The sequence below is a fragment of the Triticum urartu genome, chromosome 7 (assembly GCF_003073215.2).
Source record: "Triticum urartu cultivar G1812 chromosome 7, Tu2.1, whole genome shotgun sequence".
In the NCBI taxonomy this organism is placed as follows: Eukaryota; Viridiplantae; Streptophyta; class Magnoliopsida; order Poales; family Poaceae; genus Triticum; species Triticum urartu.
In genome coordinates, this window is record NC_053028.1 from 23,435,955 (window position 1) to 23,445,338 (window position 9,384).

The 9,384-nt window shown below is 45.7% G+C and overlaps 1 pseudogene; it reads right to left on the bottom strand.

Annotated features, from left to right (window-relative positions):
- Positions 1 to 6,594: 6,594 nt before the first annotated feature.
- On the bottom strand, positions 6,595 to 8,921 carry LOC125518205 (annotated as a pseudogene).
- Positions 8,922 to 9,384: the final 463 nt, after the last annotated feature.

Here is a 9,384-nt window from a genome sequence, read left to right on the forward strand (position 1 = left end):
GAGAATAAATGGATCTTCAAGAAGAAGACTGACACTGACGGTAATATTACTGTCTACAAAGCTCGACTTGTCGCAAAAGGGTTTCGGCAAGTTCAAGGGGTTGACTATGATGAGACCTTCTCACCCGTAGCAATGCTTAAGTCTGTCCGAATCATGTTAGCAATTGCCGCATTTTATGATTATGAAATTTGGCAGATGGATGTCAAAACTGCATTCCTGAATGGATTTCTGGAAGAGGAGTTGTATATGATGCAACCGGAAGGTTTTGTCGATCCAAAGGGAGCTAACAAAGTGTGCAAGCTCCAGCGATCCATTTATGGACTGGTGCAAGCCTCTCGGAGTTGGAATAAACGCTTTGATAGTGTGATCAAAGCATTTGGTTTTATACAGACTTTCGGAGAAGCCTGTATTTACAAGAAAGTGAGTGGGAGCTCTGTAGCATTTCTGATATTGTATGTGGATGACATATTACTGATTGGAAATGATATAGAATTTCTGGATAGCATAAAGGGATACTTGAAAAAGAGTTTTTCAATGAAAGACCTCGGTGAAGCTGCTTACATATTGGGCATTAAGATCTATAGAGATAGATCAAGATGCTTAATTGGACTTTCACAAAGCACATACCTTGACAAAGTTTTGAAGAAGTTCAAAATGGATCAAGCAAAGAAAGGGTTCTTGCCTGTGTTACAAGGTGTGAAGTTGAGTAAGACTCAATGCCCGACCACTACAGAAGATAGAGAGAAAATGAAAGATGTTCCCTATGCTTCAGCCATAGGCTCTATCATGTATGCAATGCTGTGTACCAGACCTGATGTGTGCCTTGCTATAAGTTTAGCAGGGAGGTACCAAAGTAATCCAGGAGTGGATCACTGGCAGCGGTCAAGAACATCCTGAAGTATCTAAAAAGGACTAAGGATATGTTTCTCGTATATGGAGGTGACAAAGAGCTCATCGTAAACGGTTATGTTGATGCAAGTTTTGACACTGATCCGGACGATTCTAAATCGCAAACCGGATACGTGTTTACATTAAACGGTGGAGCTGTCAGTTGGTGCAGTTCTAAACAAAGCGTCGTGGCGGGATCTACATGTGAAGCGGAGTACATAGCTGCTTCGGAAGCAGCAAACGGAGGAGTCTAGATGAAGGAGTTCATATCCGATCTAGGTGTCATACCTAGTGCATCGGGTCCAATGAAAATCTTTTGTGACAATACTGGTGCAATTGCCTTGGCAAAGGAATCCAGATTTCACAAAAGAACCAAGCACATCAAGAGACGCTTCAATTCCATCCGGGATCTAGTCCAGGTGGGAGACATAGAGATTTGCAAGATACATACGGATCTGAATGTAGCAGACCCGTTGACTAAGCCTCTTCCACGAGCAAAATATGATCAGCACCAAGGCTCCATGGGTGTTACAATCATTACTGTGTAATCTAGATTATTGACTCTAGTGCAAGTGGGAGACTGAAGGGAATATGCCCTAGATGCAATAATAAAGATATTGTTTATTTTCCTTATATCATGATAAATGTTTTATTATTCATGGCTAGAATTGTATACCGAAACATAATACATGTGTAAATACATAGACAAACAAGTAGTGTCACTAGTATGCCTCTACTTGACTAGCTCGTTTAATCAAAGATGGTTGTGTTTCCTAACCATGACAAAGAGTTGTTATTTGATTAACGGGATCACAATCATTAGTTGAATGATCTGATTGACATGACCCATTCCATTAGCTTAGCACCCGATCGTTTAGTATGTTGCTATTGCTTTCTTCATGACTTATACATGTTCCTATGACTATGAGATTATGCAACTCCCGTTGCCGGAGGAACACTTTGTGTGCTACCAAACGTCACAACGTAACTGGGTGATTATAAAGGAGCTCTACAGGTGTCTCCAAAGGTACATGTTGGGTTGGCGTATTTCGAGATTAGGATTTGTCACTCCGTTGACGGAGAGGTATCTCTGGGCCCTCTCGGTAATACACATCACATAAGCCTTGCAAGCATTGCAACTAATGTGTTAGTTGTGAGATGATGTATTACGGAACGAGTAAAGAGACTTGCCGGTAACTGAGATTGAACTAGGTATTGGATACCGACGATCGAATCTCGGGCAAGTAACATACCGATGACAAAGGGAACAATGTATGTTGTTATGCGGTCTGACCGATAAAGATCTTCGTAGAATATGTAGGAGCCAATATGGGCATCCATGTCCGCTATTGGTTATTGACCGGAGACGTGTCTCGGTCATGTCTACATGTGTTTCTCGAACCCGTAGGGTCCGCACGCTTAAAGTTACGATGACAGTTTCATTATGAGTTTATGTTTTTGATGTACCGTAAAGGTTGTTCGGAGTCCCGGATATGATCACGGACATAACGAGGAGTCTCGAAATGGTCGAGACATAAAGATTGATATATTGGACGGCTATATTTCGACACCGGAAGTGTTCCGGGGAAGTTTCGGATAAAACCGGAGAACCGGGGGGTTACCGGAACCCCCCGGGGGGTTAATGGGCCTCACGGGCCTAAAGTGGAGAAGAGAAAAGGCAGCCAGGGCAGGCCGCGCGCCCCCTCTCCCCCTAGTCCGAATTGGACAAGGAGGGAGGGGCAGCGCCCCCCCCCCTTTCCTTCCTCTCCTCTCTTCCTTCCTTCCCCCTCTCCTACTTGGACAAGGAAAGGGAGGGGAGTCCTACTCCCGGTAGGAGTAGGACTTCTCCTGCGCGCCTCCTACTAGGCGGCCGCACCCCCTCTTGGCTTCTTTATATACGGGGGCAGGGGGCGCCCTAGGACACAGAAGTTGATCTTCGTGATCGTTCCTTAGCCATGTGCGGTGCCCCCCTCCACGATATTACACCTCGATCATATTGTAGCGGTGCTTAGGCGAAGCCCTGCGACGGTTAAACATCAAGATCGTCACCACGCCATTGTGCTGACAAAACTCCTCCTCGAAGCTTTGCTGGATCGGAGCCCGGGGTGCGTCATTGAGCTGTACGTGTGCCAAGAACTCGGAGGTGCCGGAGTAACGGTGCTTGGATCGGTTGGACCGGGAAGACGTACGACTACTTCCTCTACGTTGCGTCAACGCTTCCGCTTCGGTCTACGAGGGTACGTAGACAACACTCTCCCATCTTGTTTCTATGCATCACCATGATCTGCGTGTGCGTAGGAAATTTTTTGAAATTACTACGTTCCCCAACAGTACCACGCGCGCTCCTCCTCCGTCGTCCGCCTCGCCACGCCTCGTCACGACGCGCCGCGGGAATGAGCCGAGCCGATGTCTAAGTGGATATTGAATACGAACGCTGCACCCTTCGGCTGCTGCCTGTTCGTTTCATCTTTCTCGTTCCCTTCAGCTCCCGGCGCAGCCTCTCGCCTCCTTCTCTTGCGCCTATAAAAGGGAGCTCTCTCCTCTCAGGGAGACGCACCAGAACTTCTTCTTCCTCTCGCCACTACCTTCTTTCTGTCAGATCGCATGACTAGTGTTGTCACTGTTATATTAGTCATGTTTTATCTAATATTTCTGTTAATAAAATCATTTGGTAAATTGTTGATATTTCCAACATCTTTCACCCGATGATGCTACCGAGTATCGCAGTATCGTTGGTGGTCTGCAATGCCTTACTATTACCAGTCCTGATATCTCCTATGCAGTTAACCGCGTGTGTCAGTACCTTCATGCACCCAGGACATCTCATTGGTCAGCCGTGAAGCGTATTTTGTGTTACATCTGTCTTACTGCCTCCTATGGTTTGCTCCTTCAGCCTGCACCGTCCGTTGAGCTCTCCGCTTTTTTAGATGCAGATTGGGCTGGTAATCCTGATGACAGGTGATCCACGGGGGGTTATGCGGTATTCCTGGGTTTTAACTTGATCGCCTGGAATGCTCGCAAGCAAGCAACAGTGTCTCGCAGTAGTACTGAGGCTGAGTACAAAGCGGTTGCTGATGCGACTGCTGAGATCATATGGGTACAATCTCTATTGAGGGAATTGAGAGTCTCTCCAGCTCGCCCTCCAGTTCTGTGGTGTGATAACATCGGTGCTACATATCTTTCATCTAATTCCGTATTCCATGCTCGGACGAAGCATATTGAGGTTGATTATCATTTTGTTGGGGAACGTGTTGCACAGAAGCTACTTTGTATCAAGTTCATCTCGTCAAAGGATCAACTTGCTGACATTTTCACGAAGCCTCTTCCACAACCACAACTTGTAGGTTGTAGGTGCAATCTTAACTTGCTTTGTACTTCAGGCCATAGTTAAGATTGAGAGAGGGTGTTAGACTGTATATATATGTAGCCTCTATATACATATTGTAACATTGTATTGTACCTCTTGATACCTCTATATAATGAAATAGCCACACCCCGTTTAAGAGGTCGAGCAGTTTCCCAAACCTAGGTTTTACAGAAGAAACACTATGTCAGGCAGTTTACTCTTAAACAAAATACCGTATCATACTGTACAGCTAATATGGAAACACGGTAATTCATATTCCAGTTAATCAAGCAACTTGACAGTAATGGTTCAGCAAATCCCCTGTTAGGATCGAGCTAACTGAAACTAAAAGAAGAGTGTCATATCTTCAGACCAACAAGGAAATCAACAACTTGATAGTGCTGATTTCTTCAGATACGGCCTGACAGCCCCAAAACAAACAAATTGCATTGTGCCACTGTGACATCCTAAAGACGTAGAATAATCTACCAAATAAATGGAATCTCAATTTTGAAACTGCTGCGTGATTTTTTACATTGTGTCGTGCTGCAAAAGAAAAGCACTCCTTCAGTACATCAACCACGAGGAAAGAAAAAGTTAAAAAGAAAACCTAAAGCACCTAAGCATCCTACAACTACTTCTGGAGGTTGTACCAAATCCTATTGCTCAATACTTGAAATGTCCTACAAGAATTAAGAAATGGAAGCTTGAGCCCTTTACAACATCTGCCATCTCAAGAACCAAGACATTATTAAGGATACGGGCTTAGCAGAACCTACGTGCTTGTACACGTTGCTGATGTTCATCTTCTGTTTACGTTGTATGCAAGTATATGTTTGACCAACATATTTCAACAAGTTAGCCTATTACATATTTGTTCAAATGCATTTTGTTGGATACTCTCGAAAAAGAAAAAGAAAAACATGTGGGAAGTACCCAACGTACTGCTTATAACCAACTTACAGAAGAACTGCATCCTTTTCTTGTGTGGTGGGCTTCAAAGCATATTTGTTCAAATGCATTTTGTTAGATACCGCAAGTATTCCATTCCCTAATACAACAATAAGAGTCGAAATCTGTTAGCGCTGCATGCGCAAGGTTCCCGTTCATTTCGTATTACTTCCGGGCTGGCCAAGCCGATTGAACGGAGAAAACACCCGTTCCGATAGTGGAAGAAGAGAAACTCGATGCAGCTATACCATTTCATTACTATGCAAGCTAGAAATTACATGTCCGCATTTCTGTATGCATATTTATGCCTAAGTAAACACATGTTTGAACATATGATTGACTTCGATGGTGGTGCTTCTCGAGTACCAGGTCTCGAGCTTCGAGGTAAAAACCTATGTCTGACACGAGTGGTCATACATGGCAATGGTGATGTTTTTTGCATCATTCCCTTGTTGAAGGCATTGCTCGTATATGCTTAGACTGTCTTCAGGGTGAAAACCTAGAGTCTTACCTTTGGTGGTTGGATCCGATGACAGCGGCTCTCGAGCGTTGCTCTCATCATGAAGGCGTTGCTGTTGAAGAACCCCGTTGTCCTTATAATGTCATGAGATGGTTGGTGTGGATATGGTCATTGTTGTAGTTTGTCGATCGCAGATTTGTTCGCTTCGCTTCGGGTTTTTCTCTCGCTTATGCAATGCTTTGGTCTTATATGGCCTTGCTATTTGCTAGCGGGTTTTTTGTGTGTGTTGGTATTGATTATGTGCGTCTTAATTATGCAGAGGCCGTGTATGTTTTCATCGTGTTTATATCAACTTGATGCTTTATTTCGAGTCAATAAAATCCATCTTTTATCGAAAAATGCCAGCCCCTGGATAGATACAGAAACACAATCGACCTCAAAAGCACTCGTGATTATTCCATCAATTGAAGAAGAAAAGACATGGCAACGGAAGAAGGAGCTAGCGGGATGCAACGTCTCTGCGAATGTCCACGTGCACACTAACCTAGATAGAAGACCATTACTCAGCATGTTTGGGCTTTTGTTTTAAGATCCGGGGAGCGTCGCGGACTCAGGGCTGAGGAGTGTGAGGCTGCTCGCGAGGGTAAAAGGCTTTGACGTAGTAGACGAAAATCATAGTCAGCTCAGCCGAAGCTTAGTTTTCATAAAAGATTTTAAGTCACTAGCAGTCACTCAGAGGTTTTCCTCGATCACGGAAGTAATAAACCCCATCAAGCAAGAGAAAACGGTAGTTACCGACAAACCCGTAAATTGTACATATCATTTTGCTACAGGTAATGAATAGCACTTAAAACAAAGGCTTGGTAAATCACTAAAAACACACATATTAATTCGGTCTGTTGCCTATGCAAACGGCAAGCTCTATCTGTCCTCAGTCTGCCACCTACTGCTACTTCAGTATTTGGTACTTCAGCCCCTTCTTGTCGTCCGTGGCATTGACGCTGACTGAGCCTTGACACGCTTCTCCATTGACCAGCATGTCCACAAGAACTCTCGTCACATTCTTCTTCATCCACCTCTTAATAGGCCTTGCGCCATACACCTGCAATACATAGTCCATGCATGCATCGTAAGCGGGACATACAAACGACTAAGCAAATTTGTATGATTTGGTTTGGTAAAAATAACATGTACTTACCGTATCGTGAGATTCTGACCAAATGACGTCCAAGGCGGCATCTGTTGCAAACAGAGAGATGCCTTTCTTAGCTGCCATAGCAACGACACTCTTCATCTGGATTTTCACGATCTCCCTCAGTTCGTCATGAGAAAGCGGCTCAAATATGACAGTCTCACTCAGTTTGTTGATAAATTCAGGTTTAAAGCGTTTCTCAACCTGTTTCATGAGAAGATCCCACTGGTAAATATGTTGGTCTGCAGGGTGCCCCCTGGTAAATATGTTGGTCTGCAGGGTGCCCACTGGTACTTTACAAGGGACAGTTTGGGATACACATACCTGTTTCATGAGAAGATCCCGTGCAGTTGCTATGTTTTCTCCAGCCGTTCCAGCTGACAGGTTCTCTGCTCCAAGATTAGAGCTCATGATTATGATAGTGTCCTTGAAATATACGTTCCGACCCTTTCCATCAATCAACGTGCCATCATCGAGGAGTTGAATGAGAACCTTGAAAATTGAGGGATGTGCCTTATCCACCTTGTCAAAAAGAACGACACTATATGGTTGGCTCCTGCCTTTCTCGGTAAGTTGTCCATCTTCCTCGTAGCTTCAGAAAGTCAAATGGAAAAGTGAGGCACGAGAAGGAAGTTCGGGAAAGAAATACAAGTGCAAAGAGTGTACAAGTTAAACCTTCCAGGTCCTCCAACCAGACACGACACAGATCCACTATCAGCATATTCTGCCATGTCAAAGCGGACTAACGTCTTCTCGTTGTCAAAAAGCTTCTCGGCGAGTGCTTTTGCAAGCTCTGTCTTTCCAACACCAATCGGGCCCAAAAAGAGGAACGAGCCAATTGGTTGGCCAGATTGGTCAAAGCCGACCCTAGAACGTAGAACTTCTTGCACAACCAAATTAACTGCTTCATTGTCCAACAACTCTCTCATGCAATTTGTCTACTATGTGGCTGAAATTCTCCTCCTCTCGGCCAAGTGTATTGATCGGACATTTAGTCCATCGGCCCACAACCTTCATATGATAATAGAACATGACCCATCACAATGAAACATAATCATATGCATACAATTTGCAAAGAATGCTAACTTACCTGTGCAATATGACATGGACCAACGGTTATCTCCTCGACCGCATTTATAGTGCTAGTTTTCTTATTTTCACCTTTTTTGGTTGATGCAACTTCACAGCAGTGCATGCCTCGTCCATCAGGTCAATTGCTTTATCAGGAAACTGGCGGCCTAACAACAATAAAAATCCGCATTCTCTTCAATATGCACAAACCTATAGCAAAGTAAATCGAAATTGTTCCGAATCACATGACGAACATACCTTTAATATAACGGCCAGCGAGCTGGGCAGCAGCAACAAGAGCGTCGTCCTGGATTATCAGGCCATGGTGGTCTTGGTACCGCTGCTTCAGCCCCTGCAGGATGGCAACGGTCGCCTGCACGCTTGGCTCATCGACGTCAACCCTTTGGAACCGTCGCTCCAGTGCCGCATCCCTTTCTATGTATTTTCGGTACTCTTTCGATGTGGTAGCACCTATGCAACGGATGCGACCACGGGCCAACGCCGGCTTGAGGATGTTGGCAGCGTCCACAGTGCGGCCCTCGTCACCAGCACCAACAAGCATGTGCATCTCGTCTATGAAGAGGATCAGCTTTCCGGCCGCATCCTCCGCCTGCTTGATGGCATTCTTCAAGCGCTTCTCGAACATGCCGCGCCACTGGGTCCCCGCGACCATCGCCCCGACATCGAGCTCCACCACGCGGGCCCCGGCGAGCGTCGGGAACCGTCCCAGCAGCGATGCGCTGGGCCAGGCCTTCGACGATGGCCGTCTTGCCGACACCGGCCGGTCCGACGACCGCTGCGCAGTTCTTGGTCCGGCGGCAGAGGATGCAGATGGTGCGGTCAATCTCGTTGTCGCGGCCGATGACAGGATCAGACGCGCCGGCGGCCAAGGTCTTGAGGGTGCCCGTCCTCGAGGAGGAGGGCTTCATCTCTCTCTCGTACAGCTTCCATGCTGTCCAGGACAAACCAACAGTAGTAAGGGCAGACACGCCGATTGTGGCCAGCTCCACCATCCCTTTTTATTACGGCCATGTTTGTCATCGCTTTGGATCGATAAGCTACGTATTCGAACAAGAGCGACCTGGTTTGAGCTGGCCTGGCTTTGATCGATTTCTTGCTTTGTTTCTCATGGGGACGGGGGTACACGTATATTTATACAGAGCTGGCGCACCTGGTAAACTACCACTAAGCACTGTCCTACTTGGACACACCTCATGGTGATTGTTCCTAATATAACATCTTGAAAGGAAATTTTTATATGAAGCATACATGTGCAAGGAAGTCTTGCCTTGCTGCTACGCCCCAATGGGATTTTCCTTTTATAGCAAAAGCACACGCAAGGAGGTGCTGCAGGGGAGCCTACCGGCGACGCACTAGGTTTCCCAAGTAGCACAAGCAGAGCAACGAGGGGGTTTGAGTGGGCATCGAGACTCCGAGTTTCAAGATCACGTATTGAGGAAAACCACATGAGAATTC